The sequence below is a fragment of the Myotis brandtii genome, unplaced genomic scaffold (assembly GCF_000412655.1).
Source record: "Myotis brandtii unplaced genomic scaffold, ASM41265v1 scaffold465, whole genome shotgun sequence".
Classification (NCBI taxonomy): domain Eukaryota; kingdom Metazoa; phylum Chordata; class Mammalia; order Chiroptera; family Vespertilionidae; genus Myotis; species Myotis brandtii.
The window spans coordinates 902869-926750 of NW_005367775.1; the positions used below are offsets into that span (position 1 = coordinate 902869).

The following is a 23882-nucleotide window of genomic DNA, read 5'->3' on the forward strand; positions in this document are numbered from 1 at the left end:
ATGAATTCAGTCTTCTTAAGTAAGTCAATTTAGACTTTTTTGGTTTCATAATATGCAGTTTATTTTGGAAAATATTCCATGTATGCTCAAAAAGAATGTATATTCTGCCCTGCCAGCATGGTTGAGCATCGACCTATGAACCAGGAGGTCACAGTTTAGTTCTCAGTTGGGGCACATGCCCAGGTTGTGGGCTCGATCCCCAGTATGGGGTATACAGGAGGAAGCCAGTTGATGATTTTTTCTCATCATTGATGTTTCTACCTCTCTCTCCCTCTCCCTTCCTCTCTGAAATAAATAAAAATATATTTTAAAAAAATAATGTATATTCTATTGTTTTGTTGTGAAATGTCTTAAAAATAGTCAGTTAAATTCATCTATTCTGATGTGTCTTTTAAGGCTGCTGTTTTCTTGTTGATTTTCTGTCTGGATTATCTATTGTTGTTAATGCGTTGTTAACGTCCTCTACCATTACTGTATTGCCTTCATTCTCTTCCTTTATATTTGTCTATATTTACTTTACATATTTAGGTTTTTGTATGTTGGGTGCATAAATGTTTACAAGGGTTATATCCTCTTGCTGGATTGATAACTTTATTATTATGAAATATCCTTCTTTATGTTTTTTAAAGTGCATTTTATCTGATATAAGTATTACTACCCTAGCTTTTTTTGTTTTTGTTTCCATTTGCATGAAATATCTTTTTGCATCCCTTTACCTTGAGTCTGCGTTTGTCTTTATATCTGACGTGGGTTCCTTATAGTCAGCATATATTTGGGTTTTGTTATGTTGTCCATTCACCTACCCTATATCTTTTGATTAGAACATTTAATCAATTTTCATTTAAGTAATTGTTGATAGATATGTACTTATTACTATTTTATTATTCACTAGAGGCCCAGTGCATGAGATTTGTTCACTGGGGGGGCTGTCCCTCAGCCTGGCCTGCACCCTCTCACAGTCAGACATCCCTCTCACATTCCGGGACCCCTCGCTCCTTACTGCCCACCTGGCTTCTGGCTGAGTGGCGCTCCCCCTGTGGGAGCACACTGCCCACCAGGGGGCAGCTCCTGTGTTGAGTGTCTGCCCTCCGGTGGTCAGTGCACATCATAGCGACCAGTCGTTTCACTGTTCTGTCGATTTGCATATTAGGCTTTTATTATATAGGATACTTTTGATCTTTTTTTCTTCTTCTTAAAGAAGACCCTTTAACTTTTCTTGTAATACTGGTTTATTGGTGACAAACTCCTTTAGCTTTTGCATGTCTGGCTTTATCTCTCCTTTGATTATAAATGATAGCCTTGCTGGTAGAATAGTTTTTGTTGTGGGTTCTTGCTTCTCATCACTTTGAATATTCCTTGCCAATCTCTTCTGATCTACAGTGTTTCTGTTGAGAAGTCAGCTGACAGCCATTGTAGGGAAATAACTCCTTTTCTCTTGCTAATGTTAAGATTCTCTTTTTACTTAATGTGTGGCATTTTAATTATATTTTGTCTTGGTGTGGGCCTCCTTGGGTTCAGCTCATTTCAGATTCTGTGCTTCCTGGACATGTATGTTTATTTCCTTGGCCAGGTTAGGGGAGTTTTTTTTTGTCATATTTCTTCAGATACATTTTCAATCTTGTGCTTTTTCTCTTCTATTTTTGGTACCCCTATTATGTGAATATTGTTACACTTGATATTTTCCTAGAGGTCCTTTAAACTATCCTCATCTTTTATTCTTTTCTCTTTTTGCTGTACTGATTAGTTTTTCTGCTATTTTATTTTCCAAATTTTTGTTTTATCTAGTCTGCTGTTGGTTCAATCCAATATATTCTTAATTTCAGTTACTGTATTCTTTATTTCTTTTTTAAAGTTATTTTTTCCCTTTATTTTATTTTCCATCATCATTTATTCCCCCATACCCTCTTACACCTACACCTCTCTCACATGCCATCACCACATTGTTGTCTGTGTCCATGAATTATCTTTTTTTGCTTAATCTGTTACTGGGAAACCCCCGATTGGGCTTGGGCTGCCTGTCGCTATGTCCAATAATGAAGGCAGGGTTGAATCATATAAGGCAGCGGTTCTCAACCTGTGGGTTGCGACCCCTTTGGTGGTTGAATGACTCTTTCACAGGGGTCGCCTAAGACCATCCTGCATATCAGGTATTTACATTACGATTCATAACAGTAGCAACATTACAGTTATGAAGTAGCAACAAAAAAAATTTTATGGTTGGGTCACAACATGAGGAACTGTATTTAAAGGGCCAGAAGGTTGAGAACCACTGATATAAGGCGTTTATTGAGAAGGCCAGCTAATCAAGAAGACAGGGCGCTTACAAGCATTCAAATTCTGTCTTCCCAGTAAGGTGTAGGGAACAGGATTATAAAGGGAAGGGGCTAGGGTGAGGCAGCCCTGGAGGCCCGCAGATGTCAGCTATTATTCTTTAGTCATCAGGTGATGAGATGATGTTGATGAGATGTTTTGACTCCTGGTGGGGTGGTCTGACCCTGTTTATCAGTTCTGTTTGCTGGGTTCACAGCTGAGTCACCTCCTTATTCGCTTTACACAGGCCTTGAAAAGGAAACTTAAGAAAAACGTAACCCCCTATTCACATTAGTATATGTGTTCTAAAATTTAAAATAATATTATTTTTCAGATTAATTCAGGTTCTTTATCTATCAGATTATAGGTCCCCCTTATCAAATTCTTCCATCCCTTTCCCCCACGAACCTCCCCACCCCCCCAGCAGAGCTGTCTGCCTATTCTCTGAGTCTGGTTCTATAGTTTGTTCTTTCTCTAACTGGCATATTTCACTGGCATAATGTTCAAATCAGGTTATTTGTGGTGATACCTTAAGGAGACCCAAGCGAGACGCCACTTAAAATTTATAAGCATGAGCTTGAGTGCCTTTGTCCGCTGCTCCTCCTCGTTCAGGTGGGTTCTGATGGAGTAGAACTCACTAACTCCTGGGTCTTCCATGAGGCCCTTCCCTATGTGGATGGTGTAGGACAGGGGTGGGCAACCCCTGGCATGCATGCCAAACATGGCACGCCAGTAACTTTTGCTGGCATGTGAAACCCTCTCATAATCTTCCATTTACAATTTTTTTCTTAATATCGACTTTTTTATTTTTCAGATAAATTCAGTGTAGGTGCGTCTTAGATAAATAAATAATTTTACATAACAAGTTAGCTTAAAGACCATAGACATGGATTGACGAGAGAGGGGAAGAGCAATTTCTATGCCTCTGCCTTAACTCTCCCTGCCTTCCTAGATCCGACCAGTGTTTTGGTTTCATCCACATACGCTTGTGAATCTTTGTTCTCAGTGATGAATTTTATTAAGTCTCGTAATAGGAGTAGCCTGACGGATGAAAGTAGTAGCTCGTGCATATCTCTGAAGGTCACGAAATATAAACCTGATGTAAAATCTCTGTCATCAGTGATGCAGCAGCAAAAGTCCCACTGATAATATCAAACGGAGTCATAAAGTTTTCTGTCGGACTATCAGTGTACATGTATACATTAAAAAATAAATGTATTTTTCATCATCATATACTGTGTTTTTGTCACTCGAATGAATTTTATTATTTCTTCAAGGTTCTTCACATACGTACACCTTAAGAGATATCAAGTAGGCGTAACATGTTCTCAGAAAATTAGGGTTGGCACGCAGAAGAATTTTGAGTCAGAGATTTTGCTGGTTTTGGCACGCACTCACAAAAAGGTTTGCCCACCCCTGGTGTAGGGCATGCAGAGTGCCAGCTCACCCTTCTCCACTTCCTCCTTGAACTGCTGCATGCAGTCCAGGAAGGCCACCATTGCCTCGTCAAACTTGTTATCCAAGAGAGCGCTCTGACCCCAAGAGCAGAACATGGGCAGCTCCATGGGGTCGTCTATTAATGACTTCAGATAGCAGTGGTCTCCACAGGGAAGAGCCGGTACTTCTGAAACTGCAGACCGACTGTGTTAGACAGGGCCAGGAGCAGCAAGGCCGTGTTCCCCAGGCTGTGTTGATCTCACTGCAGCTCTCAGGGACAGTGGGGATGCAGCCCAACCTGAAGCTATTGATGATAGGCAAGGGGCCATCACAGCAGATCTCAAATATGGCCTTGAAGGCATTGGTTTTCTTCAGCCAGGTGAGCTGGGTCTGGGCGTACAGCAGCTGGTCCTCCACGCTCCACAGCTCATCCTGCAATTCCAGTTGTTGCCATTGCAGTTCACTGAGGTCCCTATAGTACTGCCTTTCCTGCTGCTCCAGCGTCTCCGTCTCTGCCCACGCTACCTCCAGAGCCATAGCTGCCCTTTCTCGGTTCTTCTCCACCTCCTCCAGCTCCTGGACCAGCCTCACTTCCTCCAGCTCCACGACCTTCAGCTCCTCCTGCAGTGCCTCCCTTGTATCTTCACTTAATCCATCCCTGGTCTCCAAACAGCATTTTTAGTTCTGACTGTCAGATTCTGAGATCCTGAGCTGGGGTGTCCAGCTTCTCCAGAAGACTGTCAGTACAGCCCTCCCACAGGGAGTGGTCTAGCTCTTCTTCACCAATTGGGATGTCAAAAACACCCCTCGTGGCTCTCTGGATGCTATTGAGAGTCCTCCCAGAGCCCAGCTTCCTGAGCAGGGTGAAGTTGCTGGGACCGTACCCAGAAATCTCGTTATCACCAAGGATGGTCCAGCCAGAGGCACTATACTGAAGCTCTTCAAGGTCTACTAGTATCTCCATCCTGGAGGTAGAGCCTTCCTCTGGAGTTGCTCCTGGCTCCCCCTGAGCTAAGGGGAATTTCAAAGCTGCAGGTTCTTGGCTGAGGTCAAGGCCCAAGGTCTCTGTAGAACAAGTCAGCTTCAGGGGCCCACGGCAGAAATGGCAAATGAAGCGGATGGAGGACATGGTGGAGGTTTTGACTTTGACCGTTGACTCTAAGTTTTTTTCTGTATTCTTTATTTCTAATGACTTATATTTTATGGTTTCAGTCTCTTTGTTTAAGTTCTCACTGAGTTTTTTTATTCTTCCCATAAGTTCATTGAACATCTTTATAACCAGTGTATTGAAATCTTGTATTTGGTAGATTGCTTGCCTCCATTTTGTTTAACTCTTCTTCTGGAGTTTTGTTCTGATTTGTCATTTGGGACATGGTTCTTTTTCTTTTCATTTTGGCTGCCTCCCTGTGTTTGTTTCTATGTATGAGTTAGCTCTGCAACATCTCTCCCACTTGGCAGAGTGGCCTTATGTAGTACGTGTTTTGTGCCCAGTGGTGCAGCCTCATTTTTCACCTGAGCTATGTGTTCCAGGTGTGCTTGTTGTGTGGATTGCGTGTCCTCTTGTAGTTGAGTCTTGGTTTCTGTTGGCTTGTCCGTGGGTAGAATTGACCCTCTGATTGACTTGCTATGAGGATGGGCTGGGACTATAGTGGAGGGGCCTTGTGTGGAAAGTAGGATTTGCGTTAGCAGGGCTCTGTTATCCATGGAGTCCACCCTTTGGGTGTTTCATTTGTGGAGCTAATTGTGTGGTGTTCTGGTGAAGCCTGTAGCTGGCCACCAGGTGTGTTGTTTCCAGGACCTTGGGGGCAGGGCTGAAGCGCAGATTAAGATCAGTTGCTGCCTGTGCTCTGACTGGAGCCACCTGGTAGGAAATACAAAATGATCTGTGTTTGGTGGCTGCCTATGCTGGGCTTGAAGATGCTGGGGAACGTTACGCTGGTAACCCAGGCCACCTGCCACTAGGGTCAGGCTTGGTGCCACTTAGCAAGAGGTACAGGACACACTGAGGTCAGCTGCTGCTTATTTGGTATTTGTGGACCTTTGAGAGAATTTAGGTAAGTCCTCAGTGCCGGCCAAGGCCATTTGCTTTTGAAGAACAGCCACTGGGAGGGGTTTGGCCTATGTGTGAGTTGGGTGGGTTGGAGCCTCAGGTAATCACCAGGGGGGAATGAGCAGTGCTAGCAGGTTGTTGGAGACTCACACTAGGCAACCTCTTGCTTCTGCTGGCTGTGTAGGAGGAGGGCTCAACAAAGGAACCATGGCTCCTGCCAACACTTATGCCTGCTGGCCGGGTGGGGGAAGGTGTCAACAAAGAACTATGGTGCCCGGTAGCAGGTCTGTCCCAAGAGAGCTGCCTTTTCAGCCCTCACCCTGAAGCCAGACATTTTAGTTCCTCGAACTCTTTATGTCCTTGATGTTTTTTGAGTTGCTGTCCCTTTGCTGGAGCTTAGTGACTGTGAGGGAGGGAGGGAGTCTGTGCTCGGGCCCTCTAAGGGGACACCTGGGTCTTACAGCTGCTCTCCATCTCACTAGGACGGAGTCCCTGGCCATTTTCACAGCCAGATGCTGTGAGGACTCCTCTTTCCCTAACTGATGCTCTGGGCTGGGGAGCCAAGATTTCCCTCTAGATTCTTAACTGCCACATGTGGGTGTGGGACCTGCTGGTTCTGAGTCTCTGCGCCTCTTTCTAGTCTTGACTTGGCTTCCTCTTTATAACCTTAGTTATAGGACTTCTGTTCCACTCGTCTTCATGTGGTTCTCAAGGGTGGTGTTCTATAATTTAGTTGTCATTTTGATGTGGCCATGGGAGGAGGCAAGCCACAATGTTTACCTACTCTGCCATCTTGAGTGGAAGTTAGAAAATAAATATAAAATTAATAAGGAGATATTTTACATTTTTCCTACAGTGTCTTTCCCATTTAACATGTACTTTATACCTTCAGCACATCTTAATTTGGCATATCCTCATCAAGGGCTTATTAGTCACATGTGGTTGGTGGCTGTTGCAATAACCAGAACAGTCTTTGAACACAGAGAAGGGGAGGTGCATTGAAATCCCAGTGTTTCCTTTCTTTCCTCCCCACTTGTGTTGAAAAGGAAAAGCAATGTTAAACCATGATGATGTCCAGTTCTATTCCTTCCTTGTTACTATCTGTGCTAAACCAGATAATGGCCCCAGATGAGTCCATGTCCTCATCCTCAGAACCTATGCATATGCTACCTTTTATGACAAAGGGAACTAAGTGAAGGATGTTGAGATGGGAGGATTACCCTGGATGGGGGTGAGCCTAATGTAAATACAAGGGTCTTTTAAAGAGAGAGGCAGGAAGACCAGAGTCACTAGTTTGAGATGTAACAATGGTTGCAAGAAGGTGGAGTGAGTGAGGAAAAGGCCATGCATTGAAGGAATGCTGACAGCCTCTGGAAGCTGTAAGGCAGCGGTTCTCAACCTGTGGGTCGCGACCCCTTTGGCGGTCGAACGACCCTTTCACAGGGGTCACCTAAGACCATCCTGCATATCAGATATTTACATTACGATTCATAACAGTAGCAACATTACAGTTATGAAGTAGCAAATAAAATAATTTTATGGTTGGGTCACAACATGAGGAACTGTATTTAAAGGGCCAGAAGGTTGAGAACCACTGCTGTAAGGGGTAGGGGATAGGAAACAAGTTCTCACCTGGGAGTCTCCAGAATGAACCAGCCTTGCTGACCCCTTGACATTAGCCCAGTGAGAGGGAGTTTAGACTTCTGACCTCCAGGACTGTAAAGGAATATGTAACTAAATTTGGGGGTATTATGTAACAGTAGCAATCGGAAACTGCTTCACCACCTTAGCGGTCAGAAGTGGCTATGGAAAGTTTGGTTTTATATGTAAACTAGAGTCCCGATGCACGAAATTCGTGCATGGGGTGGGGGGGGAGGTGTGTCCCTCAGCCCAGCCTGCACCCTCTCCAATCTGGGACCCCTCGAGGGATCCTGGTGGGATGGGGCCTAAATGGGCAGTTGGACATCCCTCTCACAATCCAGGACTGCTGGCTCCCAACCGCTCGCCTACCTGCCTGCCCGATTGCCCCTAACTGCTTCTGCCTGCCAGCCTGATCACCCCCTAACCACTCCCCTGCCAGCCTGATCAATGCCTAACTTCTCCCCTGCCAGCCTGTTCGCCCCTAACTGTCCTCCCCTGCTGGCCCGGTCACCCATAACTTCCCTCCCTTGCCAGCCTGGTCACCCCTAACTGCCCTACCCTGCTGCCTGGTTGCCCCCATCTGCCTTTCCCTGCCGGCCCGGGCACCCCTGACTTCCCTCCCTTGCCAGCATGGTCACCCCTAACTGCCCTCCCCTGCCAGACTGTTCACCCCTAACTGCTCTCTCTGCAGGCCTGGTTGCCCTCAACTGCCCTCCCCTGCTGGCCCGGTCACCCCTAACTGCTCTCCCCTGCTGGCCTGGTCACCTCCAACTGCCCTCCCCTGCAGGCCTGGGTCCCCTCCCCCAACTGTCCTCCCCTGCTGGCCATCTTGTGTCCACATGGGGGTGGCCATCTTTGACCATATGGGGGTGGCCATCTTGGGTTGGAGTGATGGTCAATTTGCATATTACCACTTTATTAGATAGGATTTATGTCAGTGTTAAAGAACTCATGTTCCATGCAAGTGGAGCGCTATAATGATTCTGATTCAAGGTTTACATCACTGATTAAGGTACTTATTATTATTATTATTACTATTGTTATTATTTTTATTATTTTTAATCCTCACCCAAGAATATTTTTCCATTGATTTTTAGAGCGTGGAAGGAAGGGGGAGAGAGGGAGAGAGACACATCAATTGGTTGCCTTTTGCACAGGCCCCTACGGGGGCTGGTTGGGGATTGAGCCTGCAACCGAGGTACGTGCCCTTGACAGGAATTGAACCCTGGAACCTTCAGTCTGTGCGCCGACGCTCTATCCATTGAGCCAAACCACCAGGGCGGTACTCATTTTTAATGTTAGCAATTTTATATTTTAAGATGGATTTACATAGGGGCAGAGGACTAAAACATTGCTGAGAAGCAATTGCCAGAAATTTCAGGGTAGCTCTAAAATTCCAGGAACACTGTGTCTTTTTGGTGGCATAGTTTCTTTTCAGTTCAATCAATTCTTCCTGAAACTGAACCACACTTATAGAATTAGATGGTAATACAGATACATTCTGAGGTTTTCTCTAAAGGAAGCTGCAGAAACTTAAAACATGATTTGAAATCATGTAAATCATTGAGTCTTATTTGAAATGATGACTTCCTTTCCACCAAATAGCTCTGTAATTCTTTTATATTTTTGATTCTATTGAACTGAAGCCAGACCACAAATGAGTAAAATGAGTACATTCTCCTTTTGTCTTCTGTTCAATCTATAGTTCCAGTTTGAGTCTGAAATTTGTACTTCTTTGAGTAAAGTCATGCTTTTTAAATTCTGTGACTATAGTTTTGGTTCACTGTGTTCATATATGTTGTCTCCAGTTGAATAGCATACTGTCATGTAAGCCACCGAGGGAAGACCAAAAGACTTAAGAAAGAAGCTTACTGAATTATTTAATTTCTTTGACATTGATACCTTATTGAAAATCTAATTTGTTTTGATACACATTCTGCTTCTGCATCTTCTAAATATCCTCAAACTGTTGCACTTAGATTTGTAACAGTTTGAAAAAAAAGTACAATATTGGTCACTTCCTCCATCAAATTATGTAATGAATCTGATTTTCAATATTTAAAGCATATGTTTTCTGCCATTGAAGGTTGTACTTAATACGTTTCCTTTTTGTTTGATTCAGATAAACTGTTATCCCGCCCCTTGGTATGTTGCCATATCAGTAACGAGAATTTTTCCATGTTTAAATTGTGATGAACAATTTTCTTCATGGCAGCTTATTAGGTCTTAATTGTTGCCACCATGATTGACTAACTAAAATTTTTTGTTGTCGTTGTTAAAAATCTCAAGTTGAGTTTGCCCTGACACCCAGAAAGGCTGTATTTCGTCTCTGAGCTGTACATGGAGTCAAACTTGGTTATACATTGAAATCACTGGGGAAGTTTCAAAAAACTGCTGCCTGTGTCCCATCCCCAGATTCTGGTTTAACTGGTATGGGGTCTGGCCTGGGCATTGGGATTTATAAGCGCTCTCCAGATGATTCGAATGCCCAGCAGTGTATGGGAACTGCTGTTCCACAAAATGTTTCCCAAAATTATGATGTATGAAAATCACTAGGGGCTTTTGTTTTAACTTACTGTTTAGAGCAGTTTTAAGTTACAACAAAATTGAAAGAAGGTACAGAGATTTCTCATATATTCCTTGCTCCTACCCCATTATCAACATCACTCATCAGAAGGGTACATTTTTACCAAGGATGAGTCTACACTGACACCTCAGAATCATCCAAAGTTCATAGTTTAACTTAGGGTTCACTTTTGATGTTATACTGTCTGTGGGTTTGGATAAAAAGTATGTTGATTTATTTCTATTATTATAATATCATAGAGTATTTTCTCTGCCCTAAAAATCCTCTTTGTTTGCCTATTCATTCCCCACTCCCTGTACTGCCCCACAACCACTGATCTTTTCATTGTCTCCGTAGTTTTGCCATTTCTAGGATGGAATCATGCAGTACGTAGCCTTTTCAGGTTGGCTTTTTTCCCCACTTAGTAATAGGCATTTACGTTTTCTTCATGTCTTTTCATGGCTTGGTACTGCATTCCTTTTTGGCGCTGAGTAATATTCTCTTATCTGTATGTACCACATTTTTGGTAATTATGAATAACCAAAGTTTTTGCAATTATAATAAAGCTGTTTTGGCGGTTATGAATAAAGGTATTATAAACATTCACATGCAGGTTTCTGAGTGGATGCATGTCTTCAACTCTTTGGGTAAATAGCAAGGCGTGCGATTGCTGGGTCATGTGGTACGATTACATTTAGTTTTGTCGGAAGTGGGCAAACTGTCTTCCATAGCGATTTGCATTCCCCCCAGCAATGAATGAGAGTTCCTGGTGCTCCACATCCTTTCCCAAACTTGGTATTGTCAGTGTTTTGAATTTTGGTTATTCTAATAGGGAGATTAAAAAAAATAGCAAACAACAGATTCTCTAACTTCCCACTATTATTCATCAGGTCCAGTGGGCCTGGGACAGGACTCTGGAGCCTGCATTTTTGGAGCAGCACCAAGGTGACTTTGATATAGGAGATCTGTGGGTCATAATTTAAAAAGATGTGTCTTAGAGTAAACCTGCAACATATTTCTTCCACATATTATCTTCATACTCTCAAAATTAAATGACATTAAATTTCCCCCACATAATTTTTAATCAAGACTCAAGTCATACAAGTAGCAAGTTTTTTGGCTGGCCTGAGGGTTTAGTTATGGACATCAAAGTGTACTTTAGGCCTTGGTTCTACTGAAACTCCATGGGACTTTTAGCAGGGCAGGAAATGAAAACAAAAACATAGAGTGGTTAGAAAGAACCTTAAAGTTTTATGACTGTACTAGAGGCCCAATGCACGAAATTCATGCAAGAGTAGGCCTTCCTTCCCCCAGCTGCCGGCACCGGCTTCCCTCTGGCATCTGGGACCTGGGCTTCCCTCACAGCCCGGCTTTGTCCGGAAGGTTGCCTAGAAGGACGTCTGGTCTAATTAGCATATTACGCTTTTATTATTATAGATGGTACACCTAACTTTAGGCAATGCTGATGATATGGACTAACAGAGAATCAGCAGCTGAGTGGTCAGTATGATTTGCAGTCTCGAGGAGTGTGGGAACTCTTCATATGAACCCTTGTCTTGAAGGGAAACAGCTGTGGAGAGGGACATTCCAGTGGCCACAGACACGAACCTCGAGTTTGACTCCACTTCTCACATATTGGTGACCAGAGTTCGCATATTTGTCTTTTTAATCATATTTACTCCCATAGGCTTGTTCTCAATCATGGCATTTTAAAAATGAAAGAATTTAAAAGCTGGCTTAGCTACTAACTGGAAAATATATTTAAAAAATAATTAGATTTGGAAGTAGTTCTGTGGTAAAAGGCATTTGTTTATTTAAGCAAAAGTTGTGTTTTATTTGTCTATGTTAAAACATCAGTTGCAAAACAATTGAAATGTGTAAGGTATGTATAGAAAACAGAGACTTTACCCCTGTGTTTCTTCCTACCGACGTTAATGGAGTGGAGCACAGGACTTTTCTACACTTTTAACAAAAGAAATGCATGTTCAGGGAGAAAGTGCCAAAAAATACAAATGTATACCTTAGAAACTATTTTTTGTGTGTAATTCTACTCTTTAGCAATAATTACTATTAAAAGTTTGATGACTGTTTCATAAAAAAAAATCTTATTTAAAGAACTCACTGATAGATCTTTTTGAATTCCTTCCAGGGACATATATAATTATTTTGTCTTAGTGATATAATTAGCTATAATATTATGGTTTTGGATGAAAACTAAACTTTAAAATTCAGTTAAGTTACAATGTAAACATTCCTTATATGAGAATTTTAAAAAAGTAATTGCCCATCTATTTAGGTCTACAGATACATTTTGCCTTGTTTGATGCTTGCCCAGCTCCCCTTCCTACACCATGTATCTCCTCCACCATATGCTTAATTGCTGCATCTGTTTCCTTTTGGAGGTTCCATAGTGCAGGTACTGTGATGGGGATACTTGCGTTGCTGTTTAGAGCAGGTGTTTCAGCCCTCCTCATTGACTGCTTCTGACTTCCACAGTCCACTGACTGAAAGGCTATACTGGGAAGCACTGAACTACCCTATGTGGTGACAATATTATGTCCTCACTGCGTGACTAAAATGCTATTAGTAAATAGAATGACTTATTGAGGAAAATGAAGTACTCTAGTAAATTATCAGCAACCTCTCTTATCCCTGAAGTTAATAGTTTGGATTGGTCTTATCAAACTCGTGTTTTTTAAAAAAAGAAATATTGGGGGAGATTTAACAGTTAGGGTAACTTGGTAAAAATCATCGTAAAATAAAAGGTAGGGTACTACTAATATTTGTTTCATTATTTTAATGTGAAAATTCTGGATTAGTTATAGAAAAGATGTGGTAACTTGCAGAAGAGGAGGTACACGTGATTCACCTACTTTATCACTGGATGGCACTGTGGGTCCATGAGCTGCACTTGAAATACGATGCCTTGGGTGGCTAAAATGTGCTTCATCTTTCTGGGGAGGACTCTTATATTCATTTCTAATATTTGCAATTGTACTTGGTACCCGTATCCAAATAAACATTGCAATTTGCATTGTATTTATTAAGTAGAACATTTTAATATGCATGCAAAATATATTTTTTTTCTTTAAAGGAAAAAGACTTCAGCTTTTTTTTAAAAACTTAATTTTAAGGTTATTGTTGAATTAACTTCTTTCCATTTGGTAACCTTATTCAGGCTTATGGGGAAGTGATTAGGAACATGGACTCTGGTGCTAGACAGCTGAGATTTAAGCCCTCAATATGCTACTAAGTAAAGGGTGTCCCAAAATTCACGCAGGAAGTAATTTTGATAGTAAACACAGGTTTATAATTAAAAATTGTAAATTTTTTTTATTGATTCATAAAGTACACAGTATAGGGTTATGTATGGAATAGCATATCGGGTAAATGGCCTCCATGGCTTTGCTGGCACATATGCACTCTTTTGTTATTGCCTGAGCAGCCACATTTTTTAAGAAGAATGGTCCAATGATGCCTCCAGCCCAAAATCTGCACCAAACAGTGACACGTTGTGGATGCATTTGTTTCTCAACAATCACTCATGGATTTTCTGAACCCCAAATGCAGCAATTTTGTCGATTAACCAAGCCATCAAGATGAAATGAGCCTCATCGAAATTCAGCCACATTTATGTAAAACGGTCATGGAAAATTTCAACAAAAGAGTGCGTATGTGCCAGCAAAGCCGTGGAGACCATTTACCCGATATGCTATTCCATACATAACCCTATACTGTACACTTTATGAATCAATAAAAAATTTACAATTTTTATTTATAAACCTGTGTTTTCTATCAAAATTACTTCTTGCGTGAATTTTGGGACACCCTTTATTTGAGGCCCTTGGGCAAGTCTTAAAATGGCTCTATGCCTCAGTTTTCTCAGTCATTAAATGGGGATAATAACAGTGTTTGTCTCCTAAATTTGCTGTGAGGATTAAAGTTCATTTATATATGTAAAGTGCTTGCAACAGTGCCTATTACATAGTAAGCACTAAATCAGTGTTAGCTTTTATTATTATTAATTTTATATTAATTATAATATAATAATTATATATTCTAATATAGTCATTATAATATTAACTATGACTATTACCATTGTCTCCACCTTTGTTTCTCCTGTATTGTTCCCTTTCCTCGCACCCCTCTTCAGCACACTCTCACCTTATTACTACATCCCTTAACCCTGCATGTACTGACCTAGGAGTACGTGGGTTGCAGCAATTATTTAGAATATAAACATTAAAAATAGTCTTACTTTGCTACTGCTTTTTAAGTCGAGAGAATGTGCATGTTCAAATGCCTCAATCAAAATTAAGTTAAAAATACAGATGACGTATTTATTGCTTATTGTAAATATATGCATGTGAGGCCCACGATAACTTGTTGTAAGTCCTGGCAATACTTATTTGCTAGTCAGCTGCAGTGAAGGTACGCTGCCTTACTTTGAACTCTTTCACTAAAAGAGCTGTTACTTTTGAAGTAACAGGTCCACGCCTTTAGCATTAGATTAGTGAAAATCAACACAGTGAACAAAGTTCAACATCAATTAGTGAGGCTGGTACATATTACTGAATACAGGCAAACTCTTGTACTTTTTGCTGTTTTTTTTTCTTTGTTTTGTTTTTGTTTGGGGGAATATTGACAAACTTCTCTGGAGTTTAGTGTATCTTTTTCTGAGTTCTCCCATGTACACTCTAGAACAGCGGTTCTCAACCTGTGGGTCGTGACCCCTTTGGGGGTCAAACGACCCTTTCACAGGGGTCACCTAAGACCATCGGAAAAGACATATATAATTACATATTATTTTGTGATTAATCACTATGCTTTAATTATGTCCAATTTGTAACAATGAAATTGGGGGTCACCACAACATGAGGAACTGTATTAAAGGGTCGCGGCATTAGGAAGGTTGAGAACCACTGCTCTAGAATGTCCCATGTACATGGGACCATGCTTGATGTTCTTTTTCCCCCTTCCTTCCTTTTTCCTTCCTTCCTGTTTCTTTAATCTCCTTGTTTCCTTACTACAGTAAAATTGACCTTGTTATAGTTTTGGGGCTATGGTAGAATTTCAAATACTTGTTATTTTTGAGCACTTTGAAAAAAAGAAAAGACCAGTAACCATGCTAAAGTAGGTCTGAGACTGAAAAAAAATCTGGTGGGAGGTAGAGGAGGGAAGATGGAATTTAAAAGTGGTGCATTGAGGTAGACACTCCTGACAAATGCTCATGTGGCTCCTTCCTTGTGGTGTGGTCATGCTTACTGCCAGGACAGTATCTAGAGATACAAATCTTTGATGTGAACTGTTTTAGGAATTTCTGTGGGTCTGTGTCCTTTCCCAAATTTTGTCTTCTGTCTTTGTTCTTGGGACCTTGGAAGTGGTTTGTGGAAAATGCTTTTTGTCTAGCAGGTCTATGATGCTCATGCCCCAAAGGAGGAAGTGATAAATGAAAGTGTTATTGTCTTAGCAAAAATCACATAATGTGACATGAAAGGGAATATTGCTCACTACTGTCATATCCAGTTTCATGTTCAGACATTCTTATTGATAGAGTCATTTAATCAGAGGTTTTTCTTCTGTAGGAATTTTTCTGCCCAGGTTTTCAAGATCTCCATCAAATATCCATATACGGTCTGTAGATAAACCAAAAGCCTTCATAGTTTTGAGAAGCAATGGCTATTTTGCACCTAGAAATAAAAATTCTCAGTTTTTCATATTTTGTTTTTTAAGAATATGCAATTAATAGTCCTAACTTAAAAAAAAATACCCATTTTTTGCTAACTGCTCAGTGTCAGACTTAAAATCTATTACAATGTTATTTTTTGCTTAAATAACACAATAGTTAGAAAGGGGAGAAAACGGAATCTAAAGGCGGTATTTTGATTTGTCCGATAGTGTTGAATTTAAGCCTGGTCTTTGTTTTTAAGTATCAAGCAAGCACATTGACTTGGTTTTTAAAAATTTATTATTATTCAAGAGTTTTTAAAAATAGAGTATGACTGTAAGCCAGTTGTAGCATTTACCAATTCTCATGGTGTAAATATTTCCATATTGCTAATTTCAAGCTTCGAATGTGATTGTCACTAAACATGTTTGGAACAATGGCTTTTTAAAAAAAATATATATATTTTATTGATTTTTTACAGAGAGGAAAGGAGAGGGATAGAGAGTTAGAAATACCAATGAGAGAGGAACATCGATCAGCTGCCTCCTGCACACCCCCTACTGGGGATGCGCCGGCAACCAAGGTACATGCCCTTGACCGGAATCAGACCTGGGACCCTTGAGTCCGCAGGCCGACGCTCTATCCACTGAGCCAAACTGGTCAGGGCTAACAATGGCTTTTATGAGCCAGTATAAGCTAGCTCCCTACACCACTAGCCTAGTGTAGCCAGAATTTCAATTTTGAAGCAAGAAATCTGAATTTTTATAAAACTTCAATTTTTGAAATACTGTGTAGGCCGAACAAAATACATTAATAAACTGAATCATACTCACAAGCTGCCAGTTTACAACCTCTGGAGATAAACAGATAATAGTTGTCTTAGAAATCAATTTTTGCTACTGTATAGTTAAACTGCATATGTTTAAGCAGTAGTTCCACTGGTATTTTTCTAAACTAACAGTTTTTCAATGTGTGTTTAATATTTGTAAAAGGTAAAAAATGACCCTTTCAGAAATTTGTCTTTGATAATAAAAGCAATAAATATACTTGGAATTTCTAAAGCTGATTAGCTAGATTTGCCATCTGTGGCAGTTGTTTTTTATAAATGGACTAGAGGCCCGATGCACGAAATTTGTGCAAGAGTAGGCCCCCCACCCCCCCCGCTGCCGGCACTGGCTTCCCTCTGGCACCTGGGACCTGGGCTTCCCTCCAGCTGCTGGCAGGCACCCAGGACCCGGGCTTCCCTTGCAGCCCCGGCTTCATCCAGAAGGTCGTCTGGAAGGATGTCCGGTCTAATTAGTATATTATGCTTTTATTATTAAGGTTATTTGTAACAGTGAAAGATAGAAAACACCAATCTAATATATAGAAGTTGTAAATTGCTGTATAGTAAAAGCCTATGTTAGCTGTTTGGTCTGTATTGGCTTGGATAATATGTTTTTCGTTTTTTAAATGATACTTTTGATTCTTACTTCGGAGTATTTTCAAAGCACTTTTATAATGTTATCTGTAGTCATACTTACAGGGCTAGGAGGAGGTTGGTGATGTTTTGCAAACTTGACTCAGGGTTCAGAACTTTGTAGTGAGTGTCTAAGCTGAGGCTGGGATTCAGGCCTGTTGTCTCAGGATCCACATTTCTCTCCACCACACTGCTGCGGATGTCAAAAAGATTCAAAGATTATGCCCTCTTTAGAACTGTCTAGCCCTCCAATTGTGGTTAAGGAGTAGGTGGAGGATGTGGCTAAGAGAATGGTCATTGTCTGATGAATAGGAGAATTGACAGAACAAAGCAGAGTGGCTTCTTAAGGGTTCTATCATATTACAGTCTTCTAGCATATGAAAACATATTTGTGGATATGTTAGAATGCAGATCATATGCAAATGTGCCAAATTAAGGACATATGAGAATTTGGATATATGATACATTGTATCATCAAAGGCTGATTATGTGGGTGTACCTTTGAGGTCTCTTAGAGGTGATGTTGAAAAGCCCCACACGTCTATAATTTGCAGCTTAGATCTTAAAACCTATCCAGGTTGTGCCATGTGGCCAGTTGCTGATGAGTTCTGAATGTGATAAAAGTTAGTGATGTTCTGAAATCAGTTTACTTGATTTTAATCTCTGGTGAGATGTATTAAACGTAGGCGAGATAGACCAGGTGTTTATATATAGTGGAATATTCTCATTGTTTCTCTTTCTGTGAAGTGACTCCCAAATTAGTCAAGATGGCCTTTATACTTGCCCAATGCATTTTGTGTGTGTTGGTGGGAGGAGGGGGCAGGGAAGTGTGAAAAGAACGAGTTTGTCATACAAACTTAACTTTGAGCTGAGCTCCCTACCAGTGGTCGGCAAACTGTGACTCGGCAAACCGTGGCTCGCGAGCCACATGCGGCTCTTTGGCCCCTCTAGTGTGGCTCTTCCACAAAATACCGGCTCTTCCACAAAATACCGACTTCTGCACATGGGCCACAAAGTTTCAATCGCACTGTACATGCGCGCCCACACGTGGTATTTTGTGGAAGAGCCACACTCAAGGGGCCAAAGAGCCGCATGTGGCTCGTGAGCCACGGTTTGCTGACCATGGCGCCTAAGCCTCTTCCAATCAGATTGCTGCCCCCAGACTACTCATGTCACTGGGCAGGCTTTAGCACGTGTAACATGTGTCTTCTCACTAGACTGTTTCATGAGGGCAGAGACTCCATCACTTTTTACCACTATCTTTCTAGCACCTCGCACGCTGACTGAACAAAGTAGTCAATCAATAAGTATTTGCTGAGTGAAAACAATGAAATGTAAATGCAAGATTTTTAAGACTTTGAAATAGAATTAGTATATAAAAATATAGAATGTGTTTTCTCTCTCTTGGTGTTCTTAGAGTTGTTTTTTGTTTTTCATCACGGAGTTGGTTTTTGTTAATTGGCACAGCAGTTCTTGGCACTGGTGTATGTGTATTCATTGTATGAATTTTTGCTTGAAGTGTAATGACATGACACATATTTTACCTGCTGAATCATTTGGTCACTGACATTGTGATTTCTTGTCCTAATCCACACCTGGCTTTACACCTTCCCCAGAACTCCCACGAGGCCTCACTAAAAAGCGTCACCACTAAAGAACTCAATCATGGACTGCATTCAGTGAGTCTCCCCTGTTACTCTGGGAACTGTTCCACAGAAGCTCAGCGAGCAGCACAGTGCGACATGGCCAGACAAAAGTCATCAGCACATTCACCTTTACGTTCTTAGGTGTCAGTCATTCAGAAGGATCAGATATAGGCAGAGTGTGCAAGTTAATTTCTTTCTTTCTCATGCCAGGCCTGGTTTATAACCTGTTGTTGTATGCAGGGCTGTTTTATATAGTTCTGTGACCAAAAGGCTCTAGGAAACTACCATGATTATAAACTTGGAAAAAGGCCTAAAATTTCACTAGGAGAGATTCATTCCTTTAGCTCTAAGGCTTTTGGGTCTTCATTAATTTTCTATTAAAATCTGTTTATACTGGAAAAGGAAAGATCATGAGCAATCTTTACTTGACACCATTTCTGGCGATTGGGCCATGCATTCCAGCTATTGTTCTACCTCTTTCCTCCTTTCACTGCTGAATTTAAAATATTTGTATTTGAAGGTTCTGCTTCCTACCTACTTCTCTAACCCCTTGTGTTAACGATGTCTACTCCAATTCCTCTATTGATATTGTTGTTAAAGGCTAATTTCTTTGTAAAAAAATATTTTTATTGATTTCAGAGAAGAAGGGAGAGGGAGAGAGAGATAGTAACATCAATGAGAAACATTGATTGGCTGCCTCCTGTACGCCCCCTACTGGGGATCTAGCCCGCAACCTGGGCATGTGTGCCTTGACTGGGAATCGAACCGTGACCTCCTGGTTCATAGGTTGACGCTCAACCACTGAGCCACGGCAAAGGCTAATTTTTTTTGTTGGTTCCAATATTCTCACTCTCATCTTCCTTGACCTCACTTGGCTATTTGACATGCATTCAACACTATTTCTTTTAACATGCTCCTCTGTTGGCCTCCAGACACCACCCTTGTCTGTTATTCTTCTTACCTTTACAACCTATTCTTTTTTTTTTTTTGTCTCTTACTCATTTGACTCCAGTGCCCTGCCCTTGACCTCTGCTTTCCCTCTAATTACCTAGTCTAGTCATCCACTTTAATGGTTTCAACCCTGTATTAGTTTTCTATTGCTGCATAATAAATTACACAAATGTAACTTAAAAATAGCAAAAAGTCCTTATCTCATAGTTTCCATGGGCGAGGAGTCCAGGAAAGGCTGGATCCTGTGCTCAGGTCTTAAAAGGCCGCAATCAGAGTGTCTACTGGATTGCATTCTTATTTGCATCTCATAGTCCTCTCCCGAACAAATTCAGGTTGTTGGCAGAATACAGTTCCTGTGTCCATAGTGCTCTTGGAGGCTGCATCTTTGAGGCCAGTGGGAGCATGTCTCTCTGAGCTTCACCTTCTTTTAAGGTTCTTTGGATTAGATCAGGCCCACCCAACAAATCCCCCTTTTGATTAAAGGTCCCTAGGGCATAAAGGCAGACAGAGGTGATAAGAAATAAAGGTAAACAGTGGCAAATAGAGAATTGTAGAAGGTACCCTGAATTAGCATAATTGAACAAGTGTATGCAGTTCTTCCCAAAATGAACCACAACCGTGTGTGTGTGTGTGTGTGTGTGCGCGCGCACGAGTAGAAGAAACAGCTTCTGGGCTCCATGGAACAATGAAGGAGATCTGCAGGGGTCAGTGGGTATCAGCCTTTATTCAACTTCTTAGCCTTTGAACTGCCTACCCTCCCTTTTAAGACCTTTTGGATCCCCGTTACAGCCTCACCCAATCCCCTGTTATGACTAAAAGGAAGAGTTGTTATTTCATCTCTCAACTCATCCATGAATTTTTAGCATCATCATATACTCACTTTTAGGCCCCTGAAGATTCCCTTATTATTTCTTAAGTCACCTTTGTTGCTTTTCTCACCCTGAATATGAGACCACAGGGCCTGGCGTTGTTATCTAACTCAGCCTCTATTTTTGTTTACCCAGTCGGCATATGGTAAAAGAATGAGTGTCTTGTTCTTTGTGACTCCAGTGGCCAGAGCCAGGGTTTAGAAAGAGAGAGGCAAATATCAGCTATTTTTATTCTATGAAGATGCCTTTTCCTATTCTGCTTTTCTGTAGGGATTGCATCCACCTTTTCTCTTTCTTACTTGAACTATTTCTTTTTCTTCATTGAGCTTCTCCTCCCAAATTAGAGAAAAACTGTATCATTCATTCATTATTTACTAGTTAATAATTGCTGAGTGCCTACAGTATGTCTCAGGTAGTGTTCCTGCCACTGGGCAGAGAGCAGCAAACAAATCAGACACATTCTTCCCCTCCCTAATCTTCTTTCTAGTGGACAGAGAGACAGAAGAGGAAGCGACTTCATCTCAGCGAGTTAGGGAAGACTTCACTGAGAGATGACATTTTTTACCCTTAATCTTTCACTCACACTTTCTTACTTATTCTCTTCTGTCTTGCTTAAGACTGCACACCTTCAGTTAATTCTTTTTTCTAGTATATTTAAATGAACTTTAGGGTTTTTTTTTCATCCTCAAAAATAAAACTTTTATTTTCCTCCTTACCTGCTTGAGCTACTGTCCAGTCTCTCTCCTTCCCCCTTTACACAGCCTCTAAAATACAGGCCAGTGTGGCTCAGTTGGTTGGGTGTCATCCTGTGCACAGAGGATCGCTGGTTTGATTCCCAGTTGCAGGCTCAGTCCCTAGTGGGGGTGGGGGACGACTGATCGATGTTTCACTTTCACATCAATGTTTCTCTCTCTCCTTCTCCCTTCCTCTTTCTCTAAAGAAAAAATTAAAAGAAATCAATAAAAAGTCTTAAAAATATTTTTGCAGCTCCCACATTCTTTTCATTCATTCCTTAGACCCCTTTAATCTGGCTCTTGTCCCTGCTGCTTTATTGATATTGCATCTTAGTGATCATCTATGATCTTCTGGTCATTACATCTAATGCCTTGTTTCAGTTTGTATTTTCAATCATTAACTAATTTGTTCAAAAAGACCCAATACTTTTCTATCTCTGCTGTGACTTTGTTCACAATTTTGCTTTCGAATGGGAGGCCCTTTCCTTTTTTTTTTTTTTTTAACATGACTAAATTCTCTTTATCAAAGGGTCAGCTCAAATGGCACTTTTTATCTCTACTTGATGGCACTGTTATTTTTCTTTTGGATTTTAACCTTCTTGAGAAACTCTGTTTTATTGATTTTGGGTCCTTCCAGGACACCTGACAGAGTGCCTTGCATATAATAAGTGCTTATTAGTTATCTGCTAAATGCAGGAAGGAAGCAATAAACAAAAGTAACTTTCATCTTGTTCTTAGAACTTCTTTTTAAACCTAGTGTTGCAGAACAAAGCACTATTTTATTCTAAAAACAGACATCTTAAAGAACTAAGTTATTTGAAATGTAAGACCATATCTGAAGAAGACTTTTGAAATTGAACAAATGGAATCACAGAGATAAATAAATAATGTCATTAAATGTTACTTTTCTACATTTCCACTTACTCATCACATTTTTTAGTTGTTCATAACTACTTTTTCAGAATAATGATTGATTGGGTCAGTGGTTCATGGTAAGAAATATGTTTGATGTATTATCTTAAACATGCTTTTGAAATTCTGTGTCTCTTTGCTGTCTGGTCATACCTCTGGCATTTGATATCCAATTTCCTTATATATCTGATTTTGACTAAGATGGATTGGGAAAATTATTCTGAGTATAATGCAACTATGTCTTCATTTAGAGTTTATTATATAAAGTAAACATACATATTATTTGACTATCATTAGTGATAATTCAGAGGAATGTGAAAGTGTGTGTTCTTTTCATTAAGTTAAAAATTGTTATGAAGAGGATATGATAATGTTTTTTCTTTGCTAAGTAAATAAATGTAGAGATTTTAAAGTTAATATAACAGCTCTACTGGTTTTTCAGTGTTTACAGGTAAAATGTTTATAGATTGAAATTTATTTCAAGTTACATTGGAATAGAAGCCAAAACATAGTTGCAGCAAAGCAGAAAACTGTGAATGAGTACTACATTAAATATTATATAATAATTAAAGTCAAACTTAACTGCAGAAAGTTTACCTAATTGAAAAGGATGCTTAATCACTGTTTTTTTCTTTACCAAGTAGGACAGTCCAATAAAACTTTTCCATGATCAAAGTCATTCAGAAATCTTCAGTAATCTGATTATGTATATAATATAGTATAGATTGCCAGAATCTAGACTAGCTGAATTCAAGTACTGGCTTGATATATAGGTATATAACCTTGGGCAGATCACTAAACTGCTGTGTGCCATTTGTACCTAAAATGAGTTAATAGAAGTCCCTTTTTCAAAAGGACATGATGATTAAATGAGATAGCTCATATCAAATGCTTAGAACAGTGCACAATAGGTGATTAATAAGTTTTAGCTTTTATCATTAGTAAATACCAAAACTTAATGACAAATGTAGTATGAATAGGTAGAATTATTATTCTTCTTTCAACTTGAGGTAGTCAGAATAACTTCCCTACTCCTGAATGTTTTTCTCCTTGGCCCTAGTGACTCTGAAGGAATTAGTTTACTTTATGGTGTGAGGGACAAAGTGTAGCAGATTAAATTGCACAGGAATCAGAGCTATTAGGATTTCAAAATGTTTTTCTGATGGCAGGATAAATTTCCCTTTTTGAAAGATGTGTTCTCATTTATCTTCTAGTATTTTTCCCTGAAAATGCTTTATAGTTGACAAATGAATGAGGTTGAGTAGAAGAACATGAGAAGAATTATCGATTCAGTTAATGATATGCTTTCTAAGCAAATGCAGAGGACAGTTGAGTGATCATGGAGGGGTTCCAGTTACTCCAGTATTTGCGGGGGGCGGGGGGCTTGCAGGGAATATAAAATGTGAACTCCAGGATATAACCTAGATATATATAAAGTCAAGTGCTACTAGGGTGAGAGGGACTGGGAGCAGAGAGCTTGAGCAGAAGCAGGTACTGTAGTGTGTAGGGATGGCTTAGAGCATTGATGGCGAACCTATGACACGCGTGTCCGAGATGACATGCGAACTCATTTTTTGGTTGATTTTTCTTTGTTAAATGGCATTTAAATATATAAAATAAATATCAAAAATATAAGTCT

The 23882-nt window shown here is 40.4% G+C and overlaps 1 protein-coding gene and 1 pseudogene across 1 annotated transcript in view; one reads left to right on the forward strand and one right to left on the reverse strand.

The window, feature by feature from the left end:
* The window catches only part of SUGCT (succinyl-CoA:glutarate-CoA transferase), a 602125-nt gene that overhangs the window by 67757 nt on the left and 510486 nt on the right, over positions 1-23882 (forward strand). The window lies entirely within an intron of this gene.
* On the reverse strand, positions 2824-4876 carry LOC102256017 (annotated as a pseudogene).